The sequence below is a fragment of the Triticum urartu genome, chromosome 1A (genome assembly GCF_056163025.1).
Source record: "Triticum urartu cultivar PI428250 chromosome 1A, HENAU_Tu73, whole genome shotgun sequence".
NCBI lineage: Eukaryota > Viridiplantae > Streptophyta > Magnoliopsida > Poales > Poaceae > Triticum > Triticum urartu.
The window spans coordinates 37,222,008-37,245,370 of NC_141873.1; the positions used below are offsets into that span (position 1 = coordinate 37,222,008).

The 23,363-nt window shown below is 43.5% G+C and overlaps 1 long non-coding RNA gene across 1 annotated transcript; it reads left to right on the forward strand.

Annotated features, from left to right (window-relative positions):
* The first annotated feature begins 8,085 nt into the window (after positions 1 to 8,085).
* LOC147988844 (uncharacterized) lies at positions 8,086 to 9,604 on the forward strand. Its single transcript, XR_015598924.1, has 4 exons — positions 8,086 to 8,537; positions 8,637 to 8,713; positions 9,282 to 9,342; positions 9,497 to 9,604. It is a non-coding gene; the product is annotated as an uncharacterized LOC147988844 (long non-coding RNA).
* The last annotated feature ends 13,759 nt before the right edge of the window (positions 9,605 to 23,363 follow it).

Consider the following 23,363-nt stretch of genomic DNA (forward strand, 5'->3'; position numbering starts at 1 on the left):
TCTTGAATCTATATTCATACTGACAGTTTTGGTTTTGCAGGTCATAGATTTGAGCTTGGAGGTGCTCGATCTTCTCGTGAATTTTCAAGATGGTCTCCCCAATGTTCTTGGCATCCATCTTGTGGTTGTTGGTGAACTCCGCGATCATCATATGGTTGGCGTTGAGTCCATGTTCCACCATCCCCTGACACTTGAAAACTTGTTGCTCCATTGCTTCGAGTCTCGTCTCCACGCTTCCGGTCCTCCGTGGTCCCTCAACATCGCGGATGTGCAGCAACCCATCACGCATCTCAATGATTTGAGGGTGTTGCAGCACCTCCGCGAGGTAGGGGTTGATGACCTTCTCGAAGAACTTGTCCTTGGGGGCGCTTGGAGATGTCATGGTGATCTAAATCTGTCAGAAAAACAGCTTGAAACGAAAACATAGGATATTTGCGTGATACAGGAGTCAAAACCTACGAGGTGCCCACGAGGTAGGAGGGCGCGCCCTCCACCCTCGTGTCCTTCCCGGACTGCTTCTTATTTTTCTATTTTTCTAAATATTCCAAAACGGAGGAAAATTGCCATTAGAACTGTTTTGGAGTCGGTTTACTTACCGTACCATATACCTATTCCTTTTCAGAGTCTGAAACGCTCTGGAAAGTGTCCCTTATGTATTCCTCTGGTGTTATGGTTTCAATAACATTGGTTTCAACATTTATAGGGTTACCTGAGATATAATGTTTGATTCTTTAACCGTTCACCACCTTCGGATTTGTGCCTTCGAAGTTGTTGATTTTTATGGCACCAGAACGATAGACCTCCTCGATAACATAAGGAACCTCCCATTTAGAGAGAAGTTTTCGTGCAAAAAATCTTAAACGAGAGTTGTATAATAATACATAATCACCTATGTTAAACTCACGCTTTTGTATCCTTTTGTCATGCCATCTTTTAACTTTTTCTTTAGATAGCTTGGCATTCTCATAAGCTTGGGTTCTCCATTCATCAAGTGAGCTAATGTCAAATAACCTCTTCTCACCGGCAAGTTTGAAATCATAATTGAGCTATTTAATATCCCAATATGCCTTATGTTCTAGTTCGAGAGGTAAGTGACATGCTTTTCCATAACCATTTTACACGGAGACATACCCATGGGATTTTTATATGCAGTTCAATAGGCCCATAATGCATCATCAAGTTTCTTGCACCAATTCTTTCTAGATCTGTTAATAGTCTTTTGCAAAATTAATTTGAGCTCTCTATTGCTCAATTCTATTTGACCACTAGACTGTGGATGATATGGAGATGCAATTCTATGATTAACATCATACTTAGCAAGCATTTTACGGAAGGCAGCATGAATAAAGTGTGAACCAACATCGGTCATTAAATATCCAGGGACTCCAAACCTCGGAAAAATAACTTCTTTAAGCATTATAATAGAAGTTTTATGACCAGCACTACTAGTTGGAATAGCTTCTAACCACTTAGTAACATAATCAACAGCAACTAAAATATATGTATATCCATTAGAGGCAGGAAACGGTCCCATATAATCAAAGCCCCAAACATCAAATGGTTCAATAACAAGTGAATAATTCATAGGCATTTCTTGACGTCTACTAATATTATCAATTCTTTGACATTCATCACAAGATAAGACAAACTTATGGGCATCCTTGAAGAGAGTAGGCCAATAAAAACCGGATTGCAATACCTTATGTGCAGTTCTATCTCCAGCGTGGTGCCCTCCATAAGCCTCGGAGTGACACTTGCGTAGGATCTGTTCCTGTTCATGCTCAGGAACACAATGTCTAATAACACCATCTACTCCTTCTTTATAAAGATGTGGGTCATCCCAAAATTAATGTCTCAAATCATAGAAAAACTTTTTCTTTTGTTGGTATGTGAAACTAGGTGGTATAAATTTAGAAACAATGTAATTAGCATAATCAGCATACCATGGAGCAGTACGAGAAGCATTTATGACATTTAATTGTTCATCAGGAAAGCTATCATCAATAGGTAGTGGGTCATTAAGAACATTTTCTAATCTAGACAAGTTGTCTGCAACGGGGTTCTCAGCTCCCTTTCTATCAATAATATGCAAATCAAATTCTTGTAGTAAGAGAACCCATATAATAAGTCTAGGTTTAGCATCTTTCTTTTCCATAAGATATTTAATAGCAGCATAATTAGTTTGAATAGTTACTTTAGAATCAACAATGTATGGTTTGAACTTATCACAAGCAAATACAACTACTAAGAATTCTTTTTCAGTAGTAGCATAATTTCTCTGTGCATTGTCTAGAGTTTCACTAGCATATTGAGTAACATTTAATTTCTTATCAACTCTTTGCCCTAGAACAACACCTACAGCATAATCACTAGCATCACACATAATTTCAAAAGGTAAATTCCAATCAGGTGGCTGAACAATGGGTGCAGAGATCAATGCTTTCTTAAGTATTTCAAATGCTTCTACACAATCATTATCAAAGAAAAATGGTATGTCTTTTTGTAATAAATTAGTCAGAGGCCGAGAAATTTTTGAGAAGTCCTTAATGAACCTCCTATAAAACCCGGCATGACCAAGGAAACTTCTTATACCTTTGATGTCCTTGGGACACGACATCTTTTCAATAGCATCAACTTTAGCTTTATCAACTTCGATACCTCTTTCAGAAATTTTATGCCCCAAGACAATACCTTCATTAACCATAAAGTGGCACTTATCCCAATTCAAGACAAGGTTAGTTTCTTCACATCTCTGCAAAACTCGATCAAGGTTGCTCAAGCAATCATCAAAAGAGGATCCATAGACGGAGAAATCGGTCATGAAAACCTCACAAATCTTTTCACAAAAGTCAAAGAATATAGCCATCATGCATCTTTGAAAGGTAGCAGGTGCATTACATAAACCAACAGGCATACGTCTATAAGCAAAAGTACTGAAAGGACAAGTAAATGTGGTCTTAGCTTGATCATCAGCTGACACAGGTATTTGAGAGAAATCAGAATAACCATCTAGAAAGCAAAAGTGTGTATGTTTGGATAATCTTTCTAGCATTTGATCAATAAAAGGTAAGGGGTAATGATCCTTTTTAGTAGCCTTATTTAATTTGCGGAAATCAATTACCATCCTGTAACCTGTAATAATTCTTTGCAGAATCAATTCATCTTTATCATTAGGAATGACAGTAATACCTCCCTTCTTAGGAACACAATGGACAGGACTTACCCACTGACTATCAGCAACGGGATAAATTATACCTGCCTCAAGGAGCTTTAATATTTCCTTTCTTACCACTTCTTTCATCTTAGGATTCAGCCGTCGTTGGTGATCAATAACTGGTTTGGCATCTTTCTCCAAATTTATTTTGTGTTGGCATAGAGTGGGACTAATGCCCTTAAGATCATCAAGAGTTTATCCAATAGCAGCACAGTGTTTCTTCAGAGTTTTCAATAATTTCTCTTCCTCCTTCTCTGAAAGGTTAGCACTAATAATAACAGGATATATCTTCTTTTCATCAAGATAAGAATATTTAAGAGTATCAGGCAATGGTTTAAGCTCAAACACGGGATCACCTTTGGGTGGAGGAGGATCCCCTAGGATTTCAACAGGCAAATTGTGTTTCAGAATAGGTCCTTGTTTAAAGAACACTTCATCTATTTCCCTTCTTTCATTCATAAACATATCATTTTCATGGTCTAGCAAATATTGTTCTAAAGGATCACTAGGAGATACGGCAATAGAAGCAAAACCAATAATTTCATACTAGGCAATTCCTCTTCGCGGTGTTGTTTACGAAATTTAGAGAAATTAAATCATGATTCATATCACCCAAACCAATAGTAACAACATCCTTTTTGCAGTCTATCTTAGCATTAACAGTGTTTAAGAAGGGTCTACCAAATATAATGGGACAAAAGCTATCTTGTGGAGAACCAAGAACAAGAAAATCAGCAGGACATTTAGTTTTCCCACACAAGACTTCAACATCTCTAACTATTTCCATTGGTGATATAGTATCTCTATTGGCAAGTTCAATTGTGACATCAATATCTTGTAACTCAGCAGGTGCAATATCATGCATAATTTCTTTGTATAAGTCAATAGGTATTGGACTAGCACTAGCACCCATGTCACATAAGCCATGATAACAATGATCTCCTATTTTAACAGAAATAACAGGCATGCCTACCACAGGTCTATGTTTATCTTTAGCACAAGGTTTAGCAATTCTAGCAGTCTCATCACAGAAATAAATAACATGCCCATCAATATTATCAGCCAAGAGATCTTTGACAATAGCAATATTAGGTTCAACTTTAACTTGCTCAGGAGGTGTATAAGTTCTAATATTGCTTTTACGAACCACCATTGAAGCTTTAGCATGATCTTTTATCCTAACAGGAAAAGGTGGTTTCTCAACATAAGCAGTAGGAACAATAGGATCATTATAAGTGATAGTCTTTTCTTCAACTTTAATAGGTGCAACTACTTTTACTTCTATGGGAGGATGATATTTAAACCACTTCTCCTTAGGGAGATCAACATGAGTAGCAAAAGATTCACAGAAATAAGCTACTATCTCAGAGTCAAGTTCATATCTGGTTCTAAATTTATGGAAAACATCGGTATCCATAAAAGACTTAACACAATCGAACTTAGGTGTTATACCAGGCTCTTTACCTTCGTCGAGGTCCCAATCTTCAGAGTTGTGTTCAATTCTTTCCAATAAATCCCATTTGAATTCAATAGTCTTCATCATAAAAGAACCAGTACAAGAAGTGTCGAGCATGGTGCGATTGTTGTTAGAAAGCCGAGCATAAATTTTTTGAATAATCATTTCTCTTGAGAGCTCATGATTGGGGCATGAATATAACATTGACTTAAGCCTCCCCCAAGCTTGAGCGATGCATTCTCCTTCTCGAGGCCAAAAATTATATATATAATTACGATCATGATGAACAAGATGCATAGGATAAAACTTCTGATGAAATTCCAATTTCAATCATTTGTAGTTCCATGATCCCATATCATCACATAGCCTATGCCATGTCAATGCATCTCCCTTCAAAGATAAAGGGAAGACCTTCTTCTTGATAACATTATCGGGCATACCTGCAAGCTTAAATAATCCACAAACTTCATCCACATATATTAGGTGCTCATCAGGATGTAATGTTCCATCTCCTGCAAAAGGATTAGCTAGCAGTTTTTCTATCATACCCGAAGGAATTTCAAAGTAGACATTTTCATTTTCAGTAGGTTCAGTAGGTTGAGGAGCAACTCTTTGCTCTACCGGTCGGGGTGAAGATACCCCAAACAAGCCCCTCAGAGGATTACTTTCCATAGTAACAAGTGACAGTAAATTTCAACACACTATATAAATTTTCCTTACCAAATTCCACCTACCAAAGGCGCTTCACTCACCGGCAACGGCGCCAGAAAAGAGTCTTGATGACCCACAAGTATAGGGGATCTATCGTAGTCCTTTCGATAAGCAAGAGTGTCGAACCCAACGAGGAGCAGAAGGAAATGATAAGCGGTTTTCAGCAAGGTATTCTCTGCAAGCACTGAAATTATAGGTAACAGATAGTTTTATGATAAGATAACTTGTAACGAGCAACAAGTAATAAAAGTAAATAAAGTGCAGCAAGGTGGCCCAATCCTTTTTGTAGCAAAGGAAGCCTGAACAAACTCTTATATAGAGAAAAGCGCTCCCGAGGACACATGGGAATTATCGTCAAGCTAGTTTTCATCACGTTCATATGATTCGCGTTCGGTACTTTGATAATTTGATATGTGGGTGGACCGGTGCTTGGGTGCTGTCCTTACTTGGACAAGAATCCCACTTATGATTAATCCCTATTGCAAGCATCCGCAACTACGAAAGAAGTATTAAGGTAAACCTAACCATAAACATATGGATCCAAATCAGCCCCTTTACGAAGCAACGCATAAACTAGGGTTTAAACTTCTGTCACTCTAACAACCCATCATCTACTTATTACTCCCCAATGCCTTCCTCTAGGCCCAAACAATGGTGAAGTGTCATGCAGTCGACGTTCACATGACACCACTAGAGGAGAGACACCATACATCTCATCAAAATATCGAACGAATACCAAATTCACATGACTACTAATAGCAAGACTTCTCCCATGTCCTCAGGAACAAACGTAACTACTCACAAATCATATTCATGTTCATAATCGGAGGGGTATTAATATGCATAAAGGATCTGAACATATGATCTTGCACCAAATAAACCAACTAGCATCAACTACAAGGAGTAATCAACACTACTAGCAACCTACAGGTACCAATCTCAGACTTAGAGACAAGAATTGGATACAAGAGATGAACTAGGGTTTGAGAGGAGATGGTGCTGGTGAAGATGTTGATGGAGATTGGTCCCCTCTCGATGAGAGGAGCGTTGGTGATGACGATGGCGATGATTTCCCCCTCCCGGAGGGAAGTGTCCCCGGCAGAACAGCTCCGCTAGAGCCCTAGATTGGTTCCGCCAAGGTTCCGCCTTGTGGCGGCGGAGTCTCGTCCCGAAAGCTTGCTTATGATTTTTCTTGGGACGAAAGACTTCATATAGCAGAAGATGGGCACCGGAGGGCCAATAGGGGGCCCACGAGGCAGGGGGCACGCCCAGGGGGTAGGGCGCGCCCCCCACCCTCGTGGCCAGGGTGTGGGCCCCCTTTGGTATTTTCTTCACTCAGTATTTTTTATTATTTCCAAAAATAACTTCCATGGAGTTTCATAACTTTTGGAGTTGTGCAGAATAGGCCTCTAATATTTGCTCCTTTTCCAGTCCAGAATTCCAGCTGCCGGCATTCTCCCTCCTTATGTAAACCTTGTAAAATAAGAGATAATATGCATAAGTATTGTGACATAACGTGTAATAATAGCCCATAATGCAATAAATATCAATATAAAAGCATGATGCAAAATGGACGTATCACCATGGCGACCCCAGCGGTAGGATGCGAGACGGCGAGAGCGAGGAAGCGACAATAGCTTAGCAAGGAAGGAAGGAGGAAACAGGGGAAATGTGACTTGTGGTCGGGGAGAAAAGGGGGTGGGGAAGGGGGGCGTGGGTAGATATTCGGCGATAGGCCAAAAAATTTGAAATGTGGAGGGAAACTTTGCACGCGGTGCCGCCGAACCATTCACTTTGAACGATTGTGTGCATCGCAAACGTCTTCTGCTTTACGCGCATGGGATGAGTTTGATAATTCAAATTTTGGTCTCAAGGCATGGGCACATTCACTTTGAACGCGCGCGGTGCCGCCGGACCATTCACTTTGAACAATTATGTGCATCGCAAACGATTCTTCTGCTTTACACGCATGGGATGAGTTTGATAATTCAAATTTTGATGGAAATTTTCCTGGGTACGTCATTGCATAATTTAACATCGTTTGCTAATTTGGGCACACAAAAGAGCGTACAACAGACAGAACACACTTCGCTAGTTTTTTTTCGTCACCTCCCCCACCCCATCCCACGCAGCCACTCAAAAACACCCACGCCCAACAAAAAAAATCCATCGACCCCATCCTTCATTGCCCAATCCCATCGATCCCGTCTATCGTTTCCGCCGCCGCCGCCGCCGTGAGAAAACTCCATCGATCCCCATCCTTCCTTGCCCACTCCCATCGATCGTTGCCACCACCGCCACCGAATCCTCCGCCCTGCCGCCATTCCGCTCGTACGCCGCTGCCGCCATTCCGCTCGCACGGTGCACCCCTCCCGCATGCCGCCGCCATCTCCCATCGCAGTTGCTCGGGCGTGGAGCTCGTGTGCCATGGGCCATGAACGCCATGGCATCCATGGCTGACAAGAAGGGACCCTCGGCCTCGGCCGTGGGCGCCTGATCGGGACACGGGGTCGCCACGTCGGCCGCCGCCAGCGCCTCATGGATATGCCTAGCGCCCTCTATGCCGCCGCCCATGATCGGATCACCACACCACCCGCGGAGGACGATGCCTCCGTGCCTGGCCGTCGGCTCCTACACGCCCGATGGGGCTGCCTCTCCATGCATTGAGGATGTCGTGGATGTGACGACGTGGAGACGAGGATTGCATTGTTGTGCCCCCGTAGCCGCCGCCACTTCCTACAGACTCCCTGACTCACAGTGCAAGACATCCCAACTCGGGTCCATCCGGGTAAACGCCGCCGCCGCCTTGGCAAGATCCCTTTTTGGCGGCTTGGATCCAGGCAAAAGAGGAGCGGAAGGAGAGAAGTACTGGTCTATGACTCGGGTCATGGGGATGGATGGATCTCTCGGTAATGGTGGATCCAGAGTTCCAGACTCAGTTCATCTTATAGGCTTAATTCGTACTGTATCATTTTGATGAATACGTTGCCCCCCTATTTTTTCTACAATCAAGATGATTTTCCTCTGTGGGGTATGCATATCATCTTCTTTCGTTTTCATTAGAACATATCATATTTTGTTTGAGAGGCAGGTACAACGATGTCAAATATTTGTTTTCATCAGAGGTATATTTTCATGAGATACAATGGCAATCAGGTTTGTGTTTCACGAGCTTTCTTCATATCAATGCTTCTCCCTAATCCGCCTTCACTCTAACACATGGCCACCCAACATTGTCTTCTCCTCGGTTTGCAGGCGGCACATGCAGAAGAGTTGTGGAAGGTTGATTGAGAAGTCATAAGGACTGGGTGAAGCAAAATGCAATCTCCAAGGTTAGGTTACCTCTCAATGCCCTTGATGATATGAGTGCAACTAAACTAATGTTTGTTTCTTGTGATCTATGGTTCCCACCTGCCATACTCATACATTTCTGTTTCCACATGATATATCTTCTGTATGAAATTATATTCTTTGATACAGTAAGTTATTCCTTCAAATTTAACAGTCATGGAAGAATCTGAATATGGCTACGATTTTTTTCTTTCCTAAGCACTTCTCTCCTATTAGAACCCAGCATGTGCTTACCCACTGCTGCTTTAATGTCTAAATCTTTTGGTTTATAGTTTATGGCAAACCAAATTATGAATCAAGTGTTCATCTCTGAAGTTCATAACAGTGGTCGGTTTTTAGTGTGTCTAAAGGAAATGCACCAAGCTTTTCTACTGAAAGATTATCCTGACATGGGATTTTTTATTCTTGAATGAACATGGTAGCCTTTATTATTACTTTTAGAGAAGATGTACACAGCTAGGATACAAAGCTACATTCTTACTCTGATTGGCTTAATGCAACTAGACCAAGGTTCCACAAGGCTATGTTGATTTGTTAAATTCCTTTCAGTTTCAGGTTTCAAAATGAGAAATTGGAGCATTGAGACCTTTGAACTGAAACCTAAATGAAGGTATACATATTTATGTTGGTCTAAAGCCACCATGTTTTATCTGCAGAAAATAGAAATCGCCGTTCGGTTCCATTTAAAAACTAAATTAAACTATAGACATAGTCCACGACGTCGGAACAAATAGAGTAACTAATTATTTGTATGTTTTTTCCAGCAAAGAACTTATTATAAAACGGGACACCAGAAAATCCAGTAGGGAAATTGATGGGCTCCCCTCTTTGTAAAAAAATTACTTCACGGCATTGCCTAATGTACAGAGAAATCACAGGTTCAAAAATTGCTTTCCCGTCCATGACATAATTTATTCAGCATCATAGAGTGCTTTTTTAATGCATAATCGACTTCCCTCGGAATAGCATTTGTATGATAGCTAATTAACATGTCATTTGTTCTTAATTCAGAATTGTGCATGCATCCAGCAGAGAAAGGTGCGTACATATCCTGAGGGACAATAAAAAATGTGAGTTCTTTATGGCATAATATCAGGCACCGTTCTGAGTGATCTCTTTGCAACTCAAGATACCGATTAGTTATATTATTTCCTACCGGTAACCAATTTCTGCACACCAAAACACAGAGTCAAGTCAGATCTATAGGAGGATAAGTATTCTTGGTGTGATTACTAATGAGACAATGTAGGGAATTGTTTCTAGAACTCAATTTTATTATAAGTTCAATATCAGCACCACACAATCTTTCTACTACCATTCCTAGAGAAATATCAACCTGTTACACAGGACAATGCAAGAAAACATATGTCACACAAGACTATTCTATTACCGTGCGCTTCACCGCTGCCGCCGGTGTTGCCAGCAGGCCACATATCCTAAAATGGCAATCTCATGAGTCATCTGATGAGACCGATATGAACCAAACTTTTAGCTTAATGATGCATGGTTAGATATAGATAGAAGAACCGGTTGTACTATATCTTTTTTTTGCCCTGAAGTAGCGCTTCTACTTCTAATTCATGTAATGAATATCGAGTGTGTATATAGTTCATGTCTACTTTATGGTTGACATCTTAAAGAAAAAATACTCTAAATTAAAAGGTGCAAAGATTCTGTGGATGACATCCATGCATTGATGCATATAGCTCCAACTAGACTGAATCTTACTTTTCTCTTATATGTGAATCTATAATCTGCTTTTGTCCAATTGTACAATTTCTCAAGTTCAACAAGGGTGTGGTTAGTGCCTTTTGTCCATTCAATCCAAAAACGGATCGGGTTCTACTATCGAAAGCGATAACGAAAAAAAACAGGAAAAATCAACCAGGTTAGTTCCTTTTTTGCTAAGATTTACTATTAAAGTCAAATTAGTACTTAATGTAATGAAGGTCAAACTTTTGTCTTTAATGATTTTTGTCTGGTTCGCAGGAGAGAGGGAGGAGTTTCCGGGCATGGGGTCATGAGTGGTACAAACTGGAAGATGCATGCCGATGGTTCTGTCAGTACAATTTACTTAGATTTTCAGTTCTTTTCACCTCATAATTATCTTTTCTTTATGTGTTAGTGCGGTTAAACTTCTTTATCTTTAGTTCCTTCCTACTTGAGGCCTTCGTGTGCACCTTGATTAAGTTCTGGTGTTTATTCGGTGCCAATGTCTTAAGACAATAGTTTCATGCATGGATTTATTCCAGCATTCTAATTTAGAGACCTTTGTGCCAGACAGTTTGTTGCATTCACCTTAATGGAGATAGTAAAGTCTTACTGAGTAACAAGCATAATGATGGAGGAATGGACGTCAAGTTAAAGGTGCATATTATTCAGCTTGATTCATTGCTGAGGATTTTTTAATATATGGCTTCTAATTCCAGACCAAGAACTTAATTCAGAATCTAAAAATTGAAGGGGAGGTAGAGGGATATTGTTGGTGCTGTCTAGAAGCAATGCTCATTTATTTATTACAGTCGATGTATTTCTTGTGTGTCTCATTGATTGAGTATTTGAGTTGGAGCATAAGTATATTAGTGTCTTAGAATTTGCACATATGCTTTATCCACTTGTCATTGCTATTTACAAGTCACATATTCATATTTGGATTACAGATTCTTTGTACTTATTATTGTACTTCGTGTTTTCTATTGAGTGTGGTACCTCTTGAAGGAGGGAAAGCTAGGATTCATTGATGACTGAGGTGCAGAAACTGCTGGATACGTACAAGGACGAGGAGGTGAGCATCACGGTAATGGGTCACAGCCTCGGGGCGGAGCTGGCCACCCTGAATGCGTTGTACATCACCGAGAATGGCCGGTCACGGTGTTTGCGTTCGACAGCCCACGACCGTGTGCAGCCGGCTTCAAGAAGCGGTTCGACGTCACTGCGGCCTTCGCGGCCGCAACGCCGGGACATCGTGCCCAGGTACTCGGTGCTGCTGTAACATGATATGGGCTCCGAGCTGGCCATCGACATCGGCACATCACCATACCTGAGGCCTGAGGGTGTCGCAAGGTCAGTCCAATCAATCTCGTACGCCATAGACGATGCCCCGACTTTTTTTATGTCCATCGACAATGATTCCTCACATATAAACCATCCGACAACCATGGACGACCTTTTGCTGAAGAATCTATTGTTTGCTCCGGTGGATTTGATCTTTAGTCTTCCCTTTCTTTTCTATGGTTGTGAGTAATCAAATCCAATTCGCAGCTCCATGCACGATCAGGGCTAGGGTGTGAATTATGACTGTGTCATATGAGGCCATGATTGTGGCAGGGATGTTTGGTTGGTGGCACGAAGTTGTTTAGTAACAAGATGGGTCTAAACTCAGCTACTAGAGATTTGAGCTGAAGCACAGGAGGAGTTCCTATCATCAGTGCTGGCCGTAAAGCCGAATGCCTATGTTGGTGAGCTCTATAATCCAAACACCCGGAAGATGGTACCCCTTCGTTCCCTAATATAAGATCTTACTACATTTGATGTAATAAATGTAATAAGATGTTATATTATGGGATAGAGGGAGTAGATGTTATTTTGTACTCTTAGCACATAAGTTGTTTTTAACTTTTTATAAGCAGCTTGTGACATTTCTAAAAAATAAGGTCATGTAGGCACATGGAGCGCTCCTTTTTTTCGTCACTTTCTACTCAATTGTAGAGGTTTATTTATTGCAGTATAATAATTACTTCTTGTTGAGGGTACTCTGCAGCACTTGCTGTCCTTGCCTTTTCTCATATCAAGGGGCCAATACAACTTCTCTGATTATAAATGCGTGCAACATGACTATTTGAAAGAAGCTCTGTTTGAGAAATTGAGGCTAGAGTTCTGATGTAAGTACGGCATCAGCATTTGTGAGCACCTTTATGTGCTGACCATCTCATCTTTGCAGCAAGTAAGCAGTTTGATATACTGCTCGCTTTGATATAGGCATTTTGCGATGAAAATTGTCATCTATTCATGTTTACATATACTTTATCTGATGGAGACATGAGCCTGCCGAATGCCTCCACGTTAGTAATGCACATCTCAGACGATACACTCTTCTTCTTTCTTGACTAAACTTTCACACTGATTATGCATCATGGAACAGATCCAACATATTAGTTTATTTGCATGTACGTAGACGGATGACAAGTAAAATAAATTCAAGGATCTTAGTGCAGTTTGACAGCTACAATTTCACGATCATTTCTGGGCTTAGGGAGTCATCATCGTCTCCCCCTTCGCCTTAACTGTCATCACCTACAGTCCAACAACCTCCTGGAGCTCGATTTTATGCTCGGTTTCAGATTTGTTAGTAAGAGCATCTCCAGCCGCGCCCCCAACAGGCCCTCCCCAGGTGTTTTTGCCGTGCCGGTGCCGAAAAAACGGCCCAGTCGCGCCCTCAGAAGCCCGTTTTTAGCCGGCTCGGGCCAAAACTGGTGCCGGCGAACCCAGGCCGAACCCGGTGCCCTGGGGGCGTCTGGGGAGCCGGCAGAAGCAAAAAGGGCGCGTGGGTCCGCCCTGTCGGCAAGTCGAGCACCTCTTCCCGCCGTTTCTTGCCGCTTTTCCCCCACTTCCCTCCCGCTCGCTCGCCTTCCTCCCTCCATTCTCTTCCTTCCTCCCGCCAAACTCCCTCCCGCCCGCCTTCCAGTCGGCCGCCATGCCACCGAAGAAGTACGCCGCCCCACGCGCGGCGGCAACCGTGACCGGCACCGTGGCCCAGCCGAAGCAGAGGAAGCCGAGGGCACCGCCGTCCAAGCCATCGGGGGGCGGAAGTTCAGCGACGCGAGGCTATCACCGCCGACCGACAGAACAGGGCCATCGCCAAGAAGGCCCGCGACAACGCGGCGCGCGCGGCTGCGGCTGCCTCCTCATCGGCAGACCAGGTGGGGATGATGAGTCCACCCGGCAGCCACGCCCAGTACGCGCCTTGGGGACAGCAAGGCGTCGGTTCTCCGCAGCCATGGGGATCGCCCTCGCCGGGCTACGCCGACGGCGACGCGCATGGTGGTTTCAACCCAAACGTGACCTTCCCCATGGCCATCCGGCCCAGCGCACACCCTCGCCCGCCTTCGCCGGCGTGCAGTACCCTCCATACAACTACTCGCCGCCCGCCTACGCGTCCTCACCGACGCCCCCTTTCCGCCGTGGCCCGCTGCCCTTCTTGCACCCCGGCGGGATCAGGTATGCCACGCTGTTCTCCCGCCTCTCTTCGTCGTCCACGCCCGCCAACTGTTTGTTCCTCCGCGTAGTTGCTGCGCATGTTCGCCCTGTATCGGCATGACAACCGCGACATCGACTTCAAGTACCTCCACATTTACAAGCGCATTGATAAGTGTGAGAAGTGGGCGGAAGTCCGGCGCACCCTCGACAAGGCCAAGGAGACATACAAGCCGGACGTGCCGACTCCGGGCGCGTCAGAGGGGCGGCCGGACGGCAACAAAGGGGCCAAGAAGGGGAAACATGCCGACGCGGCTACCGCGTGAGTGCATGAGTCCATCGAGCATTGCCTTGCCGACGCACAGGCCTGGGCCGTCCTGCGTGAAGAGAAAACCGCGGCGGGGTGGTCGTCGTTGATGACGAACAGCGCCATCAAGCTCGACCTGCTTCGGACCAACATCGCCGCGAAGAAGAGGAACACCGACCTGGCTTTTTTGATGGGCGGGGCGGACATGCTCCAGAGCAACGACAAGAAGCTCAAGGCGTGGTACATGGTGGAGCGCGGCCTCATCCTGAACCAGTTGCCGACAACGCCAACTCCCGCGCCCACGGCCACGCCGACGCCAAGCCCGAGTGATGACGCCTCCACGACGCCGCCCAGCAGCACCGAAGCCGCGCCGACACCGCCCAGCACCGAAGCAGCTCCGACACCGCCGAGCCCGCGCACGCCGACTCCGCCGACGCCTGAAGCCAACCCCGCCGAGTGATTCGTTGCGCACGCGAACTTGCGGCGCTCTGGTTTTTGTACGATCGCCGAACGGTGACTTGTGATCGGCGGATTTGTGGCGTCTATTGTGATGAGTGGGAACGACCAAGTTCGAAATTTTCGCATCCTGGGGCCGGCGCCTGGGGTGTGACTGGGAGCTAGGTCGCCCCCAGGGGCCGAGTTAGCGCCGGTTCGCCCCCAGGCCACTCTTTTTAGGCGCCCTGGGGGGCCGAACGGCTGGAGATGCTCTAAGGGACTGCTGATCATATTTGTTTGTTCTCAGAACAACGAACATGTGAACTCCCATGACCACTCTTTATTCTATTTGTAAATTGATCTGATTCTTTCTATATGTATGTACAATGTTCTCGTTGCGGAGCACATGAGAGACGTGATACTCCAAACTCCCACTAAATTGCATAGTTAATGATTCAAATCTTAGCATCTCAAAATGGATGTTGAATTATGTTCAACTAATCTTATTCGTATATGGTGATCTGTTGTAGTGTACAGATCATTTTTCATATATATCATGACCTCTTTGTAATGTTTCTTACCATTTCTAAATGGGCACAGGTTTCTGCTATCACTTGCAATTATTTCTTAGGTAATTTTCTGGACCAGTACACAGCCAGATTTTCAGGATTAAGAACACCAGTGGGTTAATATGTTACTAAAACTGTTGGTACCTCATCTGGTTGGTTGGGGGCTTAATCTTGTTCTAAAAAAATACCAGTACACACATCAATTTATTTTAATGTTCTGGGATATATAATAAATCTGTCATGTTTTTGAACTGTGTTTCACATGGAACTATTGATGTTGTTCTGAACAAAGAAAAAAGTTTGCTTGGTAGGGTTTGAGTCCTTGTTGTTATTACTAGTAAGCGTGCACGTGCAGCGCACGATTTAGTCATAGTAACAAATTCCAGCATTCTGCATATTCAAATAGGCAATTATTTATCATTCGACATGAATGGATAGCTATCTTTAAAAAAAGTAAAATAGTCAATAAAATAAAAAATCTAATATTGTATGAATATAACAAAATCAATAGGTATGGTGAATGATGAACCATTACAGTAATAGGCGATATCAATAGTGTCTTTGTCAATCTCATGCCCTCAAATAGTAGTCCAACAACCAAACAATCCCATGCCCTCGAATAGCAATCCGGAATTCAAGATGAGAATTTTTATCTTTGCTCATAAAGTTTCACAAATCATATTGGATCAAAGTATTCTTTTGTTGTAAATTTTAAAATTTACAAATCCATGTACTTTTAACATTATCATCGCAAGCAAGCATTGTCACTCCCTCAAAGCCCAGACTATTAATTCTAGTAACACCTTCAGTAATGACATGCAACTTCAATGAGAACTAAACATCCGTCAAGACAAAAAATATACTCCACACAATAAGAGGCGTAAAGTATTTACTACATATTGGGATCACCAAGGCTATTTATACACCTAAAATTCAGCAAGAAACTTTTGAGAAATATAGGCATCCGTAAATTTTATCTACATCAACAAAAAAATTAAAAAAATTATAATAGTTGATATAGGATACCTGACTCACATAGAAAAATGTGTATGGTACCTATTTTATGTGGGATGCACTCCGTACTGACTGATACTATTGGTGTTAAGTTTTCAGATAAGTTCTGTGTTAAGATTCCGAACAATAAATATTTTATATATGCTATATTAGAAAAATAATCTCAACTGGTAAAAATAGAATTATGTATTAACAACATAACCTTATTAGTGATTCGGATTAGAAAACGGTCATTAAATTTGCTAAGTAAGAAGTTAGAAAGCTACTAATGGAGACACGAAAGAGGCATAAATTTCACACCCAGATTCGTGATGGATAGTGAACAATAAAAAAACAATTGTCTTGCACTACATTTTTCCAAGGTTAAGCTCATCTAAAAAACTGCAACATGGTCATTAATTAAGTAGGTGTCAGGAAAATGTCTATTGCAGTAGCAATTGCAAAGCCAATCTGACTAACATTTCTTTTTTTGAAACAGAACCTGGCTAATAATAAAGCACGTTCAGAAAACTAAACGGGGGCATCCCATCTCATGTTTGAATTTGTCGTGTGCAAGCTGCTGCTCTGTGAACCATTTTCTACAGCCCACTCCTGGAGTCTTGGTCAACTATATGAGCTTGATGCAAGCTCGAGTGGAGTCGAACAAAATATGAATATTAATTAAACTAACGCAAAAAAATAAATAGAAAATTAATGGACACAAGACATTAGAACCGTGGAGTGTACCCTTTCTCCTCGAGAAGCCCGGTCCACAAGATTTTTATTCACCTGAAACAATCAACAACATCTCTTACTAACAGTAGGTGTATAGAACAACAAATATTGCTACACACAGTTTGTGTGGCTACATTCGTTAACCTACTACCTAATCCAGCAAAGGCTCGAACCAGACACAGACAACATTGCGGCTAACCAGAGAAGACACTGCCTAAATCCAACACAGACTCTAACCAGGGCCTTGAAGAAATTAATCAGCCCAAAAGGTTAATAAGCCACACCACGCATCACATACTGATCAGTGGTGGTGGGATAATATGTGATCTGAGGCATGTGCTCGGAAGAGGTTGACAATGATGTGGTCGGGGAGGCAAGAGAGGTTGTGCAGGGTGGCAAGGCAGAGGAGCATGTCGCCCAGGGTGAGGGTGAAGGAAAGCAGGGTGGGAATTGCCGCATAGGCTTGGATCTGGATTGGCCTTGCTTGATAGGCCATCTTCCCTTCGCTATTGAAAGCTGATGCGAGGAGAGAAGTTGTGGCTACCGCCGCCGCTCCGTGCTCTTCTTCATGATAAACGATACGAAAAATATATGACTATGAGTATTTTTTCCCAAATGAGTTCCAGTAATATATCAACTCTTACAGAAATGAAGGTCTCAAATTGTTCCTTTTAGATCTACTATAGCAAAGAAATTTGAATAAGATACATTATTCAGCTTCAACAGATTTGAAAAGTAGAAAAAGTCAATGAACAACAGCTACAACATGTGTTTCTCATCATTTAAGGGTTACCAAATGCCATAAGAAGTCTCCAAAAAACAACATGCAGATGTCACTGTCCTTCTTTACAAGGCAAGCATGCCTCTTTTTCCTGATGAAAATGGTCAGTATATATCTCTTAAGAAACTGCAGCAGCAAATACATATATGAAACACTGGATACCTCAACAAAAGATGATGTTTCATGGAAGCCACCCGGTGAATCCCAAAACTATAAACCTCTCAGCCTCGGGTAAATGTTTTTCATCTTCACAATTATCTTGACATCTTGCACAAGCCATTCTGAAGCACATAAACAAGATTATGTGCCAGACATAATAGCTAAGACTTTCTTCAAGAGAAAACTGCAACAATTCTATGCAGATTCTACTACCAACAAGCCTATAAACATGTTCATTACTATTGCATCTCTCAACTCAACGTCTAGAAGATAATTTTAATAAACATGCACTTATTTTGCGGTAATTCGTCACCACAGTTGTATGTCTGTTTGGTACTTCCTCTGCAATGATGCCAAGTTAGGAAACTTCACTTGCATTCTTAAGTCCAAGAAACTTATGTGTTTGAAGTATTATTGATTACCTTCCCGTTGTGTTGGTATGCTCCTGTGGGAATGAGAATTCAGATCAAGCAACATTGATAAAGTCCAGGATTGGAATCATATTCTGTACATGTATCCCATTATGCAGTCCAGCAATACATATATTTGCAAATGTTTTAACTGTGGCACTCTAGGAAGCAAGCCTAGAACTGACAGCAAGCCTAGAACTGACAGCAGCAAAAATGGCAGCAGAAATTAGAAGGTATTGAACATGCGTACAATTAAACCAAAAGTTGTGACTGCAAGTAGGAAGAATCTGAGGGCAAAGCACACACCTGCAGCGTGGAGGTCCGGCGTGGGCTGTGTCCTGGAGGCGCGTGGACACGGCGACCCTTGTGCCTGGAGCGTGGACGGAGCGGTGGCCCGGGCGGCGCATGGCGCATGGACGGTGCGGCGGTTCGGGCGGCGAGTGGACAGCGCGGCGGTCCGACGGCGGGGAGGCTGTAGGGAAGAGGTGGGGCGAGGTGTGGGGGCGGTGGCCAAAACTGCCCCGACGGCGTGGGTCGCGAGAGGGCAGAGGGCAGCCACGTGTTCGTGACGGGGTGTAGACCATCAGATTGTTAACTTAACCCAATGGCATGGTGGGTAATTAATTAACGTAATGGCATGGTGGGTAATTAAAGCATAAAACGCGTTTAGTATGCTGGAGGGATGTAAACCATCAGATTGCAGGTTTTGATGGATAGGATGATTTGGTTCTCCGCCCTCTCGTGCTTTTATAGGGGTAGTAGATGAAATTTATATTTCAGCATCTTGAGAACTATGACATTTTAAACTCCTAAAACTTATGAAGCAGAATAATATTTAAAGTTGTTTACAATTAGGGTGGATAGGCAATAAGGCTTCTTGAACCTGACACAAGTCATGTACATTTGACAAGTGAAGATAGACCACTGAGATTTTGGCCAAGCCCAATAAATACATAGACCCCACACGTAAAAGCACTAAGAGCAAGGTTTATCCTCCATTCATCTTAACCTACCTTATTATTTTTCTTTCTAGGGCATATCGTCGATCTCTTTTTTAATACTGATTATTTTGTTTTTTATCTAAATTTTTTGCATGCCATACATCCAACTTTAGTAGTTAAGTTATGCTAACGTAAAGTAGTGAGTTTTGCTACATAAGAATATGAAGAGGGCGGTGAAGGAGGTATATTGGAAACACAATTTTGATAGCAATTCCATTGGAAACATTATCGTAAGAACCGCCCAAGGCATTTTCCAACTTGTCAAATTCATGTGAATAGAGTAATTATTTTAGGGGACTAAATACATTTTTGCATATAAATAGAACTTGCATTGCAGCCATACTTGAAAAACCACCACAAATACATGCCAATATCAGGGCCTCACTTATGAAATTGGTACATACAGTTCAAATTCTTTGTCCATAAAGTTCAAATTCTTTGTCCAGGTTTCTGGGTTCTAAAAATGCTCAAGGTTCCGCAATGCATCAATCAACTTACTCCCAGTGATGATCAAGACTCCCAAAATGCCTTTTTTCATGGTGAAAGATGCTCAAGCACACATCATTGTTGGTTTTCTCACATCATGCCATGCTTGGTTGTGTAACCGAATCTCGAAAATTCATAGGATGTTCGGCGAATGTGGAACCAAACTTGGACGACTTTATGTACAAATGCATTATTCATAATGAAAAAAATATCATTGTATGTGTCTAAAAAATTATGTCATACTTTCGTAAAAATATGGCATCTACTACCAGATAAAGAAGTGATAATGGCAAAAAAAATACTTCCTCTGGGTAATCTCCATGACTAGAAGGTTGCGTTGTTGAGATATCAGGGGGTGTGTGTAACGTCCCGAGGCCGAGGTGCCAGGTGTCTTCCAGTTATTCGCTGTCGTTATCATGTCATTTGCTTGCATGTTGCATCTTATCATGTCATCATGTGCATTGCATCATCATGTTTTGAAACTTGCATTCGTCCGGGTTCTCCGAGTTCTCTTCGTTGTCCGTTCTGAGCCCAACCACACTTGCACGCGCCCGCGGCATGTCTGAAATATTATTTTATTAGTGGCCGGAGAATGTTCTCGGAAAGGGATGAACGTTGGCGTGCGGTCTTATATTAGTGTAGGTAGGCCGCGTGCCAAGTTTCATCGCATTCGGAGTTCGTTTGACGCCCCAACGATTAACTATAGTGGGATTATAGCCGGTCTAACGTCGGACGTTTTCGGTCTCCGGAAACAGATGCCGGGCCCTCTCTCTCTTCTTCCCCTCGCAGTCTCGCCACAACCCACCTAGTCCATCCTCCTTCCCCTCTTCACTTCCGGAGTTGTCCGATGCGACCGCACGGTCTGAAACCCTCTCTGCACTATGCATCGAACCCCTCACGTGCGCGTCCGAAACTGTCTCGGACCCGACCCGAGCAGTCGTCACCGTTGGATCCGGAACATCCCGAAACATCTACAAAACATCACCGTTTTCTTATTTGGACTTCCTAGCTATTTTATTCGCGATCGTTCGATTGCGATCGGAGGGACGATATACCCCTAAGTCAACCCACCTACCATATATGTAGTCTATCCCTAGTCCATTTTGGACAACCCTAATTTCTAGGGATCCTACCCTAGCGCCGCCGCCCACTTTCTCCCCAATTTCAGTGCCCGACCAACCACCGCACCCCGTTCCTCGATCCCCTCGCTTCTGCGCCCCCGGACGCGTCCAGCGCCCGCCGCTCCTCACGACAGCGCGCCCACAGGGGCAGCATCGCCGGTCGCCCTTCCCCATCTCGATCATTCTAGGACCCCGTCGCCTCTCCCTTTCCCTACTTTTTCCCATCTCTTCAAGCTCTCTCTCAGTTTTCTCTCATCTCTCTCTTTTCTCTCTTTCTACAGGAACGTGAGGACGCCATGGAAGCCGTCCTTCCGTACCTCGTCTCCGGCCCCTGCCCGCCAGAGCCGTGCCTCCCTGGAACCGTGGCTGTGGAGTCGGTTAACAGTCTCGCCATGCCCACCTTGCCTCGCTCAACATCGTCGCCGGAAACTCCAAGCCGCCTCCCTGTTCGAATCCTTCGTCGTGGATCGATTCCATGGCGCATGTCGAATGCCGGAGCAGCCCGCCCTCAGACCGTCCTTGCTCCTTCCTGTCTCCCCCGTAGCTTCCTCTCCTTCTTCTCTCTCATGATCTCTCTCTCTCTCATGGCGTTCGCAGGTAGCGCCATCTCCTCCCGGCACCAAGCCGCAGCGTCGCCGCCCATGGAGCACCACCACCCACCGGATCCAGTGCCCCAAGGCCCATCCGTCCGTTCCAGCCGCCGCCGGACCGGCAAGTCCCTGCACCTCTTCCGCCGGAGCAGCCCGTCCTGCAGTCCCCTGCCTTCGTCGTGCCCTGCTTCTGCTCCTCCCGCTCGTCTCTGTGCGCGAGGAGAACGAGCGAGGCAACCGCTCGCGTTGACCGCATCTCCCTCTTCGCTAGGCCCAGCGCCAGGCCTCCTCTATTTTTTTGAACGGGCCAAGCCCATGGTAAGCCAGATCCAGCGCCCCGCCTTGCACTAATGGGCCAGCCAGTTTTGGCCCAGATCATTTTTTTCCTTAGCTGCGATTTTATCAATTTCCAGGGAATTGCACTTTTGCAGATGAGCCCCTAAACTTCATGCATTTCATTACTCGCTAACCATGCATCACATGGAAAAACTTTATATATGAAATATTCTTAGAATTTTGTTTAGTTCATAATATGCAACTTTCACCCATGTTTAAAATGCTTAAAATGTTGTTTGACTAAATTTTGCTCCTATGCCATGTTAAAAATGATTTAATTCATAACTAAATAACCGTAACTCGGAATTTAATAATCTTTATATGTAAACAGCGCAGAATTTTGCCTAGTTTAACATGGTGACCTTACTTTGCATGTTTAATAACTATAAAATATGGTTTAGAGCAGAACAGTACCAAACCTAATATATGCATATGAGGATTTTTCCGGATTTGTTGTTCGTTGTTTCCGGCCTCATTTAAACTTGACTAGATAGGTAGTTTTACTTTGCTTCACCCTCTTGCCATGTTTAACAACATTTAATATTGTTGGGTACATAAACGAGATCGCACTAAATAACTCGAATGTGGTGTTTCGTCAATATGCAACGGCGTTGCATGTTGAGCTCCACTTAATTTGTAGGATTGTTTGTGCATTTTGCCATGCCATGCTTCATTAAACCGGACATGCATCATACTTGATTGTGCTTCATGCCATGTTATGTGGTGGTTGTTTACTATGTTGTTTGCTTTCTTTCTGGTGTACTTCATCTCGGTAATCCGGTAACGTCGTGTTGTGAGGATTCGTTCGACTACGTCAGTTTGTCTTCTTCATGGACTCGTTCTTCTTCCTTGCGGGATTTCAGGAAAGATGACCATACCCTCGAAATAACTTCTATCTTTGCTTGCTAGTTGCTCGCTCTTTTGCTATGCCTATGCTGCGATACCTACCACTTTCTTATCATGCCTCCTATATTGTTGAACCAAGCCTCTAACCCACCTTGTCCTAGCAAACCGTTGTTTGGCTATGTTACCGCTTTGCTCAGCCCCTCTTATAGCGTTGTTAGTTGCAGGTGAAGATTGAAGTTTGTTCCTTGTTGGAACATGGAGATGTTGTTCCTTGTTGGAACATGTTTACTTGTTGGGATATCACAATATCTCTTATTTAATTAATGCATCTATATACTTGGTAAAGGGTGGAAGGCTCAGCCTTATGCCTGGTGTTTTGTTCCACTCTTGCCGCCCTAGTTTCTGTCATATCGGTGTTATGTTCCCGGATTTTGCGTTCCTTACATAGTTGGGTTATAATGGGAACCCCTTGACAGTTCGCTTTGAATAAAACTCCTCCAGCCAGGCCCAACATTGGTTTTACCATTTGCCACCTAGCCACTTTTTCCCTTGGGTTAGGCCAGCCCAAGGGTCATCTTATTTTAACCCCCCCGGGCCAGTGCTTGTCTAAGTGTTGGTCCAACCCAGAGCACCGTGCAGGGCCGTCCCTTGGCAACTTGGGTTACATTG